We start from the raw sequence: 13,191 nt of genomic DNA, 5'->3' as shown, positions 1-13,191 counted from the left end.
CATTACAACGATATAAACTGCTCAGATTTTTTTTTTTTTGACTCCGTGTGTGTGTGTCTCTCTCTTTCTCCAACCATATCCTAATAACAATCCGCCCCCCACCAAACGAACTCCAGAACCTTATTGGTGGAACTCTTGTTAGCAGAGAAGGGGTTCTCCCCCATCTCCCGCAGTAAACACTGTTACCATGTAATTTTTCGAAGTCTCGCAAGACGTGTACCAGGGAAACCTGTGTCCAACTACTACATGTCACAAACAGGTTGGAAATAAATCAACATTTTGGTAGTGACATCTTAAGAATCCTGTACATGTCACAAACAAGTTGTAAACAAATCCGCGACCAGTAATAACTTTTCCATACATATTCACAAACAAATTGTGAGCAGACGAAACTCTTACATTATTGCTGTGCACGAATAAGGACATTTGCAATATTATTCGGAATAATGTGAATCCTTGACCATCACGTTTACTAAGAGGAACTGCATTTCTATTCTCAACTTTTCCTACAGCTGCAATTCCACTTAATTGGTGATATTTTTCTAAAAAAAAAAGAAAAAAATAAATACAGTGTTTTACCCTAAAGAAAAACAAGACCGATAAACTTAGTAGAGATCATTTAAATGAAAATCTTTCTCTAAATTCCAGCTTATCCAATAATCGAAGAAATAGATTCCAGACGGGACTAGTATCAAGGGATTAAGGATATTCCCATTCCCGTGTTTACAGAGGTAGAAATAAAAGCAAGTCGCCCATTCAATTCCAATGAAGGCCATAGTTCAGAGACTAATGTTAATTGGTTCGGATATATACTATAAGTAAAATTGCCTGCGATGAATTATAAAGGGCCGGAGAAGGGAACGGGAGATTGGAAAGGATGATGCTGGTCTGTTTGAAGGCTTCCGGAGAGAGAGATCTGTCTGCTTCTCCCCAGTTGATATGAGGAAGGAAAGGGAAAGGGTGGTTTCTATTTGACTGACGGTTTTCCACACGTCAGGTACTTTATATGACTCTCTCTCTCTCTCTCTCTCTCTCTCTCTCTCTCTCTCTCTCTCTCTCTCTCTCTCAATGGATCAGGGGGTTATTATTGTTCTTTTAAGTGAATTTTTCCCATCTGTTTCAGGGGAGAAGGGGGGAGCAGGCATATAAAAGGAATCCTCCCGTTTATTACGTGGTGTGTAACCGCAAACAAATAGTGTCAGGCTCCGAGGGAGTTATTACATAGGCCAAATAATGAGAGAGAGAGAGAGAGAGAGATGGGAAGCCTCGTTTCAATGTAAAAGACCATAAGATACGTTCATTAAACTTTTCTCTTAGTGTTCTTTTATTTCCTTTAAGGAAGACACTGTCAAGGTAGTGTTGGGGGGAGGGGGGGGGGGGGGGGGGGGGGGGGGGGTCGGACGGGGGTTTGGAAGGAAGGGCCGCCTCCCACTGGGATCGTCGCTTTGGCATCGCAGGTGTTCCTTTCCTGCCTCCAAAACGCAGCAAGAAATGGACAGTGCAAAAAGATATCTAAAGTTTTGAAGGCTTCATAAAATTCTTCAGTGGTTTTTTATTAATTTAATTTTTTTTTTTTTACTGCGGGTTGCAGAGGTTATTGGGAGGTGGAAGAGGGAAGGAGGTCTATGTTTGTGGGGTGGGGTTCGTAGGTTGGGGCTTAAAAGGCAAAAAGGTGCCTTTACTTTTATTTCGCATTTTAATTCTTGAAGCAAATTTAAAGGTTTTTTAACTTTCGTTTTCTTTTTTCTCGGGAGGTTGAAAAGTTGGAGAGGTTGGAAGGGGGAGGGGAAGGGGACGCGCTGTGTTGGGGTGGGGGTTAAGGTAAGAGGAATCTATATTTTCATTTGCAATTCAATGGTTGAAGTATAATTTTCTGGTTTTTTTTACCTCTTTTTTTGCAGTTGGAGACGTTGGAGAGGGGGTGGGAGGGGGGTGGTCGTGTGGGGTGATTGGGGGTGGACGGTTGGAGGGGGAAGTCGGGTGTGAGGTAAGAGGAGCCTTCATTTTTATTCGTCGTTTTATTTGTTTTTATGCAAATGAGGCTTTCAATGTAGTTTTGTTGTTCAGTTAAAAAAAACTTATTTCACATTCAACCTACAATAACGTATCATCTCCCCGACCTATAATGGAATGCAGTTGTTACATAAAAAAAATGTCTAAGAGCATCTAGTGACCGCAAACGTCAGGCAAGGGAGGACAAAAGAAGTCCCGAAACGCCTTTTCTCGATAAAAATGATATTCTTGTCATAATCAAAATATCTGGCAACATTTAAGTAAAACTCAACCACACGACATTGCATTATCCTGCTAACATATGGAACGTAATTAGATAAACAAACTTACCCTTTGGACCTGTGACCTCTCAGTATGACCTCAACTTCGATCTTCGTCTCATTCAGCACACAGCTTTCAGTAGTGGAGTACCTGCAACAAACATGAATCCATCACAATATAAGTTTTAAATTGAGGGACTGATGTTTTATATTCATATTTGACCTTTCAAGTTTGACCATAACTTTTTTGACCATGACCTCACTCTGCATCTCGGCTCTGAAAAGAGGTTTGTTCCGTTGATCTCAAAATTTATAGGCCAAGGTTAGATATTATCAAAACTTTGACCTCTCTCTCTTGTTTTCATTTTTAATTTTAGCTTTGGCCTCTCTTAGAATAACTGCAGTAGAAAATGAGTATCAGACCCAAAGTTTCTGTTCTGTACAGCACAAATTTTCTGTCCTTAACAAATAAGGAAAGTAAAAATCATCTTTTAAAGGAAAGCAAAAACTTGAATAGCAATTATTTAGGTCCAGCCTACAAATCTGTTGTATAAAATTATAGACAACGCTTTTATAGAACTATGGGCAGTCCTATTTATAACAACATAATTATCGGCCTTTTTTAGATAAAAAAGTAGACATATGTAAGTAGCTACAAGATTCCCTTGTAAGCGATCGCTTGAATGAACTCGTTCAAAAGTATCTTAATGACGCTCGAATATCGGAAACTTTACCCCCAAACTTCTCCTCAGACTCTTGGAAGCCCCACTCTGACATTTAGATCACTTGCAAGATCTACTGGAGGCCTTTCTTATCGTCCTACAGATATTAGGCACCAGTCTTTATTTCTCTGGGGCGTTTAACTTTCTGAAAATAAGGGCCAGTTAATGGTCCCTTTATATTTCCAACATTTTATTTTTAACGGTGTAATATTTCACGATTTTTCTAATCATTTGCTTCGCCCTAATATTTTTGCTTTTGCCGGAGCCTGTGGAAAATCTGATACTGAGTCCCAGAATTCCGTTCCTGGCAGAGAAGAAATGTTGACAGGAAAGCTCCATTTTCTGAAGAAGTTCCTTGACTTAGGTGTTGGAACACCCAGAGGACTTGTAGAAGTGCTTCATTACATCCATAAACATAGCCTGCTAAATGTATGCTGACGAAGTGAGAGGGCCTCATGTTCTGCCTCTGTTCGCTGAAGGTATTTCGCGAAACGTCAGTTTCATTCAGGTATTTATTTACCTTCTTGAGAAGATTAGGCCTTTTATGAGAAGCCGTGTTGGGCCTTCCTGCCTCTTCTTCGCCTCATCCAGCTGCTTTTGCAGCGTCAGATTGGGGCAAGAAGTAGAAACTCGCAGAGAGAGAGAGAGAGAGAGAGAGAGAGAGAGAGACTGTATTAGAACGTGGCAATTGCAGGGGAAGTTGTCTCACTGTTAAGAACAAAAAGAGAGAGACAGAGACAGAGAGCATTTCCAAACTACCTCTTAATAAAGAAGGGATTCAACCAATGGCAATGATTCAACAGAGAAAACGAGATAAAGAGAGAGAGAGAGAGAGAGAGAGAGAGAGAGAAACTCTACTAGAACGTGGCCAGGAAGGATTAGTATACCTCATGAGTAAAGGACCTCCCGTTGTGATTACTCAGCTCCTAGACCCACATTCTCTCTCTCTCTCTCTCTCCTCCTTTTAAGAATGATTATAATGATGACGATAGAAAAAGGTAAAATAATAATAAATTAATAGTAATACGATAATAATAATTCCTGAGAGAGAGATAGAGAGAGACCGGACCTCCTCCGCCACCTTGAGTGAGAGCTTCCACCTCCACCGAGAGGGAGGACTCAAAGACAGAGGAGGAGGAGAAGCGAGGGCGGAGACTCACTCAGTCCCTCCGAGGGAGGGAGGGAGGGAGGGGAGGCGGGACCTCAATGATGCCAGGCCGTTCATCGCTGGATGAAGAGGAGACCTCCCCAGGAGGAGGAGGAAATCTGGCGGACAAGATGGCGACTGGATGTGGGATGTGGGAGAGTAGAGAGTCGAGTATATATATATATATATATATATATATATAATATATATATATATATATATATATATACATACACACACACACCCACACATATATAATATAATATATATATATATATTAATATATATATAGAATATATATATATACGAATATTACTATATATCCTATATATATATATATATATATATATATATATAATATATATTATATAAGGGAATACCAACGGGAAATGAAAGTTCAGGAATCCAAGCGCTTTCGTCTTTATTATTCAGACATCGTCAAGGAGCTACTGAAGTACAATCGGAGAGGAAGGCCTCCAGGTACAAACAAGATCCAGGAATTACCAGAATGGTTTAGAAATTATCAAAAGGGTAAAAATTTAAAAGGGATAATCCTGGATTATTTCGGATATCACGACGGTCACAAACTTAAACAGATTCTGACCATAACCGAAATTACAAAGTATCTTTACAGTCCAAAACATGTAAAAACTGAATATATTAATTTGTTGCTTTTATATTTATCTACAACTTTTTTCATTATGAATGCATCAAGTTTAAATAAACCAAAGACTTAAATTTAGAAACATTTCTATTATTTGACTTGATAAAACAAGATTCAATGATATTCCTTTTAACTGTGTCATACATGGGACTAAGGCTCCTTGCTTGACTCCAGTTAATAGGATGGTCTCTAAATCTCTCATATGTACAAATAATGCATTCGATATTTGCCAGTTCTCACAGAATATTGATGTTGCTTAAGACGCTGTGAAAGAGATTTGCCAGTCTGTCCGTAATAGATTTTATCACACTTTTTGCAAGGAATTTCATATATGCAGCCTAGCGGAAGATCCTTATTTAGGAGAATTTTTGATTACTAAACTCTTGACATTAATATTACTGAAAACAACTTTATGTTAAAAAAGCTTTAAAATTCTAGGAATATCTAAAAAACCTTTCATCATAAGGTAATTTTAGAATGTTATGCTTACTAAATTCAAGTTTGTCATTAGTTGAATAAAATGTTTTTCTAGCTCTTTCCCATGCCACATCTACAAAAGTCCTTGGGTATTTAAGTTTCAATGCAATATCATATGAGAGATTTAGACCATCCTATCAACAGGTGAAAAATAAGAGACAGCGTGTAGGTACTGACCGGTTTGGGCTCTATTTCCAAGCCATTGACAAAGGACTGATTACATAGTATCATAGGTGCCTTCTTTACTTTTTATTTCGCATTTTAATTCTTGAAGCAATTTTAAAGGTTTTAAACTTTCGTTTTTTCTTTTTTCTCGGGAGTTGAAAAGTTGGAGGAGGAGGTTTTGGAAGGGGAGGAAGGGGGACGCTGTGGGGTTGGTTTTGGGTTTAAGGTAAGAGGAATCTATATTTTCATTTGCAATTCAATGGTTGAAAAGTATATTTTCTGGTTTTTTACCTTTTTTTCTGCAAGGTGGAGACGTTGGAAGAGGGGGTGGGGAGGGGTGGTCGTGTGGGGTGATTGGGGGTTGGAGGTTGGAGGGGGAAGTCGGGTGTGAGGTAAGAGGAGCCTCATTTTTATTCGTCGTTTTATTGTTTATGCAAATGAGCTTTCAATGTAGTTTTGTTGTTCAGTTAAAAAAACTATTTCATTCATTCAAACCTACAATAACGTATCATCTCCCCGACCTATAATGGAATGCAGTTGTTACATAAAAAAAATTGTCTAAGAGCATCTAGTGACCGCAAACGTCAGGCAAGGGAGGACAAAAGAAGTCCCGAAACCCTTTTCTCGATAAAAATGATATTCTTGTCATAATCAAAAATATCTGGCAACATTTATAAGTTAAAACTCAACCACACGACATTGCATTATCCTGCTAACATATGGAACTAATTAGATAAACAAACTTACCCTTTGGATCTGTGACCTCTCAGTATGACCTCAACTTCGATTTCTCGTCATTCAGGCACACCAGCTTTCAGTAGTGGAGTAGTACCTGCAACAAACATGAAATCCATCACATATAGTTTTAAATTGAGGACTGATGTTATATTCATATTTGACCTTTCAAGTTTGACCATAACTTTTTGACCATGACCTCACTCTGCATCTCGGCTCTGAAAAGAAGGTTTGTTCCGTTGATCTCAAAATTTATAGCCAAGGTTAGATTATTATCAAAACTTTGACCTCTCTCTCTTGTTTTCATTTTTAATTTTAGCTTTGGCCTCTCTTAGAATAACTGCAGTAGAAATGAGTATCAGACCCAAAGTTTCTGTTCTGTACAGCACAAATTCTGTCTTAACAAATAAGGAAAAGTAAAAAAATCATCTTTTAAAGGAAAGCAAAAAAACTTGAATAGCAATATTTAGGTCCAGCTACAAATCTGTTGTATAAAATTATAGACAAACGCTTTTATAGAACTATGGCAGTCCTATTTATACACCTAATATCGGCCTTTTTTAGAATAAAAAAGTAGACATATGTAAGTAGCTACAAGATTCCCTTGTAAGCGATCGCTTGAATGAACTCGTTCAAAAGTATCTTAATGACGCTCGAATATCGGAAACTTTACCCCCAAACTTCTCCTCAGACTCTTGGAAGCCCCACTCTGACATTTAGATCACTTGCAAGATCTACTGGAGGCCTTTCTTATCGTCCTACAGATATTAGGCACCAGTCTTTATTTCTCTGGGGCGTTTAACTTTCTGAAATAAGGGCCAGTTAATGGTCCTTTATATTTCCACATTTATTTTTAACGGTGTAATATTTCACGATTTTTCTAATCATTTGCTTCGCCCTAAATATTTTTGCTTTTGCCGAGCCTGTGGAAAATCTGATACTGAGTCCCAGAATTCCGTTCCTGGCAGAAGAAATGTTGACAGGAAAGCTCATTTTCTGAAGAAGTTCCTTGACTTAGGTGTTGGAACACCCTGAGGACTTGTAGAAGTGCTTCATTACATCCATAAACATAGCCTGCTAAATGTTTGCTGACGAAGTGAGAGGGCCTCATGTTCTGCCTCTGTTCGCTGAAGGTATTTCGTGAAACGTCAGTTTCATTCAGGTATTTATTTACCTTCTTGAGAAGATTAGGCCTTTTATGAGAAACCGTGTTGGGCCTTCCTGCCTCTTCTTCGCCTCATCCAGCTGCTTTTGCAGCGTCAGATTGGGGCAAGAAGTAGAACTCGGAGAGAGAGAGAGAGAGAGAGAGAGAGAGAGAGAGACTGTATTAGAACGTGGCAATTGCAGGGGAAGTTGTCTCACTGTTAAGAACAAAAAGAGAGAGACAGAGACAGAGAGCATTTCCAAACTACCTCTTAATAAAGAAGGGATTCAACCAATGGCAATGATTCAACAGAGAAAACGAGATAAAGAGAGAGAGAGAGAGAGAGAGAGAAACTCTACTAGAACGTGGCCAGGAAGGATTAGTATACCTCATGAGTAAAGGTCCTCCCGTTGTGATACTCAGCTCCTAGACCCACATTCTCTCTCTCTCTCTCTCTCTCCTTTTAAGAATGATTATAATGATGACGATAGAAAAAGGTAAATAATAATAAATTAATAGTAATATGATAATAATGATAATTCCTGAGAGAGAGATAGAGAGAGACCGGACCTCCTCCGCCACCTTGAGTGAGAGCTCCACCTCCACCGAGAGGGAGGACTCAAAGACAGAGGAGGAGGAGAGCGAGGGCGGAGACTCACTCAGTCCCTCCGAGGGAGGTGGAGGGAGGGAGGGAGGCGGGACCTCAATGATAAGCCAGTCCATGGCCGTTCATCGCTGGATGAAGAGGAGACCTCCCCAGGAGGAGGAGGAAATCTGGCGGACAAGATGGCGACTGGATGTGGATGTGGGAGAGTAGAGAGTCAGAAGTATATATATATATATATATATATATATATATATATATATATATATAGATATATATAGATATATACATACACACACACACACACACATATATATATATATATATATATATATATATCTATATATATATATATATATGTATATATATATATATATCTATATAGATATATATATATATATATATATATATATAAGGGAATACCACGGGAAATGAAAGTCAGGAATCAAGCGCTTTCGTCTTTATTCAGACATCGTCAAGGAGCTACTGAAGTACAATCGGAGAGGAAGGCCTCAGGTACAAACAAGATCAGGAATACCAGATGGTTAATTATCAAAAGGGTAAAAATTAAAAGGGATAATCCATGGATTATCGGATATCACACGGTCACAAACTTAAACAGATTCTGACCATAACCGAAATTACAAAGTATCTTTTACAGTCCAAAACATGTAAAAAACTGAATATATTAATTTTGTTGCTTATATTTATCTACAACTTTTTTCATTATGAATGCATCAAGTTTTAAATAAAACCAAGACTTAAATTTAGAACATTTCTATTATTTGACTTGATAAAACAAGATTCAATGATATTCCTTTTAACTGTGTCATTACATGGGACTAAGGCTCTTGCTTGACTCCAGTTAATAGGATGGTCCTAAATCTCTCATATGTACAAATAATGCATTCGATATTTGCCCAGTTCTCACAGAATATTGATGTTGCTTAAGACGCTGTGAAAGAGATTTGCCAGTCTGTCCGTAATAGATTTTATCACACTTTTTGCAAGGAATTTCATATATGCAGCCTGGAAGATCTTTAGGAGAATTTTTGATTACTAAACTCTTGACATTAATATTACTGAAAACAACATTTATGTTAAAAAGCTTTAAAATTCTAGGAATATCTAAAAACCTTTCATCATAAGGTAATTTTAGAATGTTATGCTTACTAAATTCAAGTTTGTCATTAGTTGAATAAAATGTTTTTCTAGCTCTTTCCCATGCCACATCTACAAAAGTCCTTGGGTATTTAAGTTTCAATGCAATATCATATGAGAGATTTAGACCATCCTATCAACAGGTGAAAAATAAGAGACAGCGTGTAGGTACTGACCGGTTTGGGCTCTATTTCCAAGCCATTGACAAAGGACTGATACATAGTATTAGAAGTCACAAGTATATATACTACAGAGACAGTACTGACAAACATACACACAACCGTTTGAGACTGCAGATCCACCCACAGGCAGGTGTCAAGAGAGGAGTGGCTTTCAAAAATCATTGGGCTAAAATTTACGATAAATTCTCAAGGGATACTACCGATAAGGGAACCCACCCACCGTAGGAGACAACAAGTCCACACCTGACAGGTGTCAGGGAGGCGGGGTTGGACATCTCATTACCACTAATGGCCCCTTACTGTGTTTACAAATATAATAATCCTATTTCCATACATCTCTACAGCCTACCTTAAAATTTAAACAGTTTACAAATTACTTTTGATATTAAAGGATCCAGTTTATACATTCCTTGACTGATGTTCATATTATTGTTGTAAGTTTCTTTTATAAAGCTAGATTCAAATATATTCCTTTCCATTGCATTATTACAACACACATCTTTTTTTACCCTTCCCAGTTAATAGCATGATTGTTCTCACTAACATGTACAAAAATACCACTATTTCCCTGTGCATATCTCACACATTGTTTATGTTGTTCTATTCTTTTTTCCAGTGCTTTCCCCGTTTGACCAATGTAAAAGTTGTCACAAGACTTACATGGAATTTTATATACACATCCTTTAGTATTGTCAGGGGAGTTCTTGATAAGAACCTGTTTCATTGTTTTAGTGTTTTTAAAAGTTATATTAACACCAAAATTCTTCAGGAGATGTGGGATATCTTTCATATTATTATTATATGGTAGTACAAGTACATTTTTTGTGTTGTAAGTGTTTTTTTGGTTTTGATACATGGTGTTTTTGCCGCTTCTAATGCATTGTTTAGTACACTATCTGGATGCCATCAATGAACTGAAAAAAGATGAAAATATACACATGACAAAAGTAGATATATCAGGTGCCCTAGTAATTTTACACAAAAATGAATATATAGAAAAAATGGAAAGTCTTTGGGTGATAATAGTACTTATAAAGAATTAAGTAAGAATCCATTAGATAGTGTGAATAGTGGTTTAAAAAAAAAGAGGTGAAAAATCTGTTAAAAGGTAAAGGTAGCCGTATAAAGAAGTTGTGTGTGTGACCTCTCCATCGCTACCGTTTATGTATGGTACGATAAAAACCCATAAAACAAACTTTCCTGCCAGCTCAGTGGGTTCCGCATCTTATAAGTTAGCGAAGTATTTAGTGGATATCCTTAACCCATTGGTAGGTAACATCTCTAATGGCAATATTAAGACTAATGTGGACTTGATAAATAAACTAGATAGTGTGTAAGTTAATAGTGAATCGAAACTTGTGAGCTTTGATGTAGTATCACTATTCACAAAGGTCCCTATTGATGATCTATTGGAGTTTCTATCGGAATTATTAAAAAACAAACAAATTGTGTGTAAAAGACTGTAAATTTGAACTTAATTGAAAATTTTATTCAGAAAATTTTGGTATGGCCATCGGAACCCTATGTCCCAAGTGCTAAGTATATGGAATTTTTTAAAAAGAAAATATTATGCAACCTTATTCCACGCAATGTAGTTTGGTTCAGATATGTTGACAACATAATTTGTGTGTGGCCAGGGAACGAAGATGTAAATCTTTTATGCCACGTTAAATCAATTAGTACCATCAATTAAATTTTCTATGGAAATAGAAAAAGATGGATGCCTACCCTTTTTGGATGTCCTCATATGGAGAAATGGTAGTGGGTTTAAATATAGTGTCTACAGAAAACTTACAAATATTTCTTCCTATGTGCATTTCTATTCTGGACAAAACAATAAGGTTAAAAATCAATGTTTGCATCTATGTTTCTAAGAGCACATAGGGTCTAGGACAATTACCCCCTAGGACAACTACCGCCCCCCCTAAATGGTTAACAATGGTTAACAGACTAGAATTACTTAAAGTGACGTTACTATCATTATATACAAAAATATTTTTCCTTAAAACTGTCTTTGCTCTCTAAATTACTCTTAAGTACAATTAAATAGTTTCTGAAATTGTACAACTAAATAGTTTCTGAAATTGTTCAACTAAATAGTTTCTGAAATTGTTTATAAACTAAAATTTTCTTAAATGGTTTCAAGAAGAATTTCCTTATTTATGTTCTTGGCATGTATTTCTTTTCTTGACATTTAGTGAAACAACCAAGATCCCCTAAGCAACATGGAATTTATCAGAAGTTCTTTCTAGAGGAAAAGACAGACTAGTGCTTGATGGATATATATATATGTTAAGCAGAAAGACTTGGCAAATGGTGTTGTGTTTTTTGAGTGTGAAGAAAGAAGAAACAAAGCCAGTTGCAAAGCTAAGGTAAAAGTTCATATTCAACGAAGGGAAGTTATTGGTACTCTTCATAATCACACCCATGCGCCATCTAAAGCGAAAATGGAAGCTGCGAAAACTATCCAAAGAGTCAATATGCGAGCCATCAATACAGAAGAAACAGCGCAGCAAATACTTTCTGAGGTTTGTGGAACCATTGATGAAGAAACGGGAGCAAACCTTCAACCAATTCATCACTGAAGACGTAATATTAGACGCCATCGACAACGTTTATTTCGCTCACGGCCATTGCCTTTATATGCCCAAGAACTTGTTTTAACAGATGAGCATACCAAAACACAAGATGGTCAAGATTTTCTGCTTTTCGACTCTGGGCACGTTGAGAAACGAATTCTGATCCTCGGAACACAGAAAAACTTGGATTACCTATGTCAAGCATTCAAAACAGTGCCTCGGATATTTTTACAATTATACACGATTCATACTTTGATAAATAATCGTTTAGTTCCTTTAATGTATGCTCTTTTACCAGATAAAAGCCAGACAACTTACTCAAAGCTACTGGAGCAATTAAAACTACTGAAACATGATTTAGCCCCAAAGACTATCATGGTCGACTTTGAAAAGGGTATGATTAATAGCTTACAACTGGCATTCCCACAGTCCGAAATAATGGGGTGCTTTTTTCACCTTTGCCAAAGCGAATATAGAAAAGTTCAATCTTATGGATTTCAGCAGCGATACCTAGAGGATAAAGAGTTTTCCATCGCAATGAAAATGATAGCAGCTTTAGCTTTGGTACCGGCCTGTGCTGTCGAAAAATCATTCGAAACTCTGTGTGAATTCCTCCCCCCTGAAACATATCCATTGCAAGACTACTTTGAAGACACGTACTTAGGACGTCCATGTCGAAGAGGAAGAAGGCACGAACCATTGTTTGAAATAGAGTTGTGGAGTATGTACAACAGAACGGCAGATGAACTTCCTAGAACAAATAATGCAGTCGAAGGAGGCACAGGAGTTTCTAAGCGAATGTTGGTTGTTGTCATCCAAATATTTGGAAGTTTTCAACATGCATTAAAAGAAAAACATTCATGACAACAAATACAGAAGGTTTAATCTTTTGCAGGTTTTCCTGGACAGCATCTCGAAAGAAATCTTTAGATGCTGCAAACCGCATTATTTCAGTCACTAAAACTTATGGAAATAGAGTTGTGGTACAATATTTCCGAAGTATTGCGTATAATCTGCATTTTTAAACTATTTCTTTTTACTTTTCATTTTAATGTTTTTATGACTTTTTCAACTTTTCGTTTTAATGTTTTTATGACTTCTTTTAACTTTCTTGTAAGGATTTTGTATGTAAATGCATTTGTATACATTAAAAATACTTTAAACCATATTTTATCAGTTTCATTCAAATTATGCTTAACCATTTATAAAATGAGTTGATCAGGGGGGTAATTGTCCTTGAAGTAATTATCCTAGGGGGTTAATTGTCCTGATACGGAGAGAGGCATATCCCTGGTGGATTCAAAAGGGTAAACTCACGCAAAGCCAATTTGACACCGC

This window comes from Macrobrachium nipponense, chromosome 25 (genome assembly GCF_015104395.2).
Source record: "Macrobrachium nipponense isolate FS-2020 chromosome 25, ASM1510439v2, whole genome shotgun sequence".
Classification (NCBI taxonomy): domain Eukaryota; kingdom Metazoa; phylum Arthropoda; class Malacostraca; order Decapoda; family Palaemonidae; genus Macrobrachium; species Macrobrachium nipponense.
Note: the sequence above shows the minus strand (reverse complement) of the source record.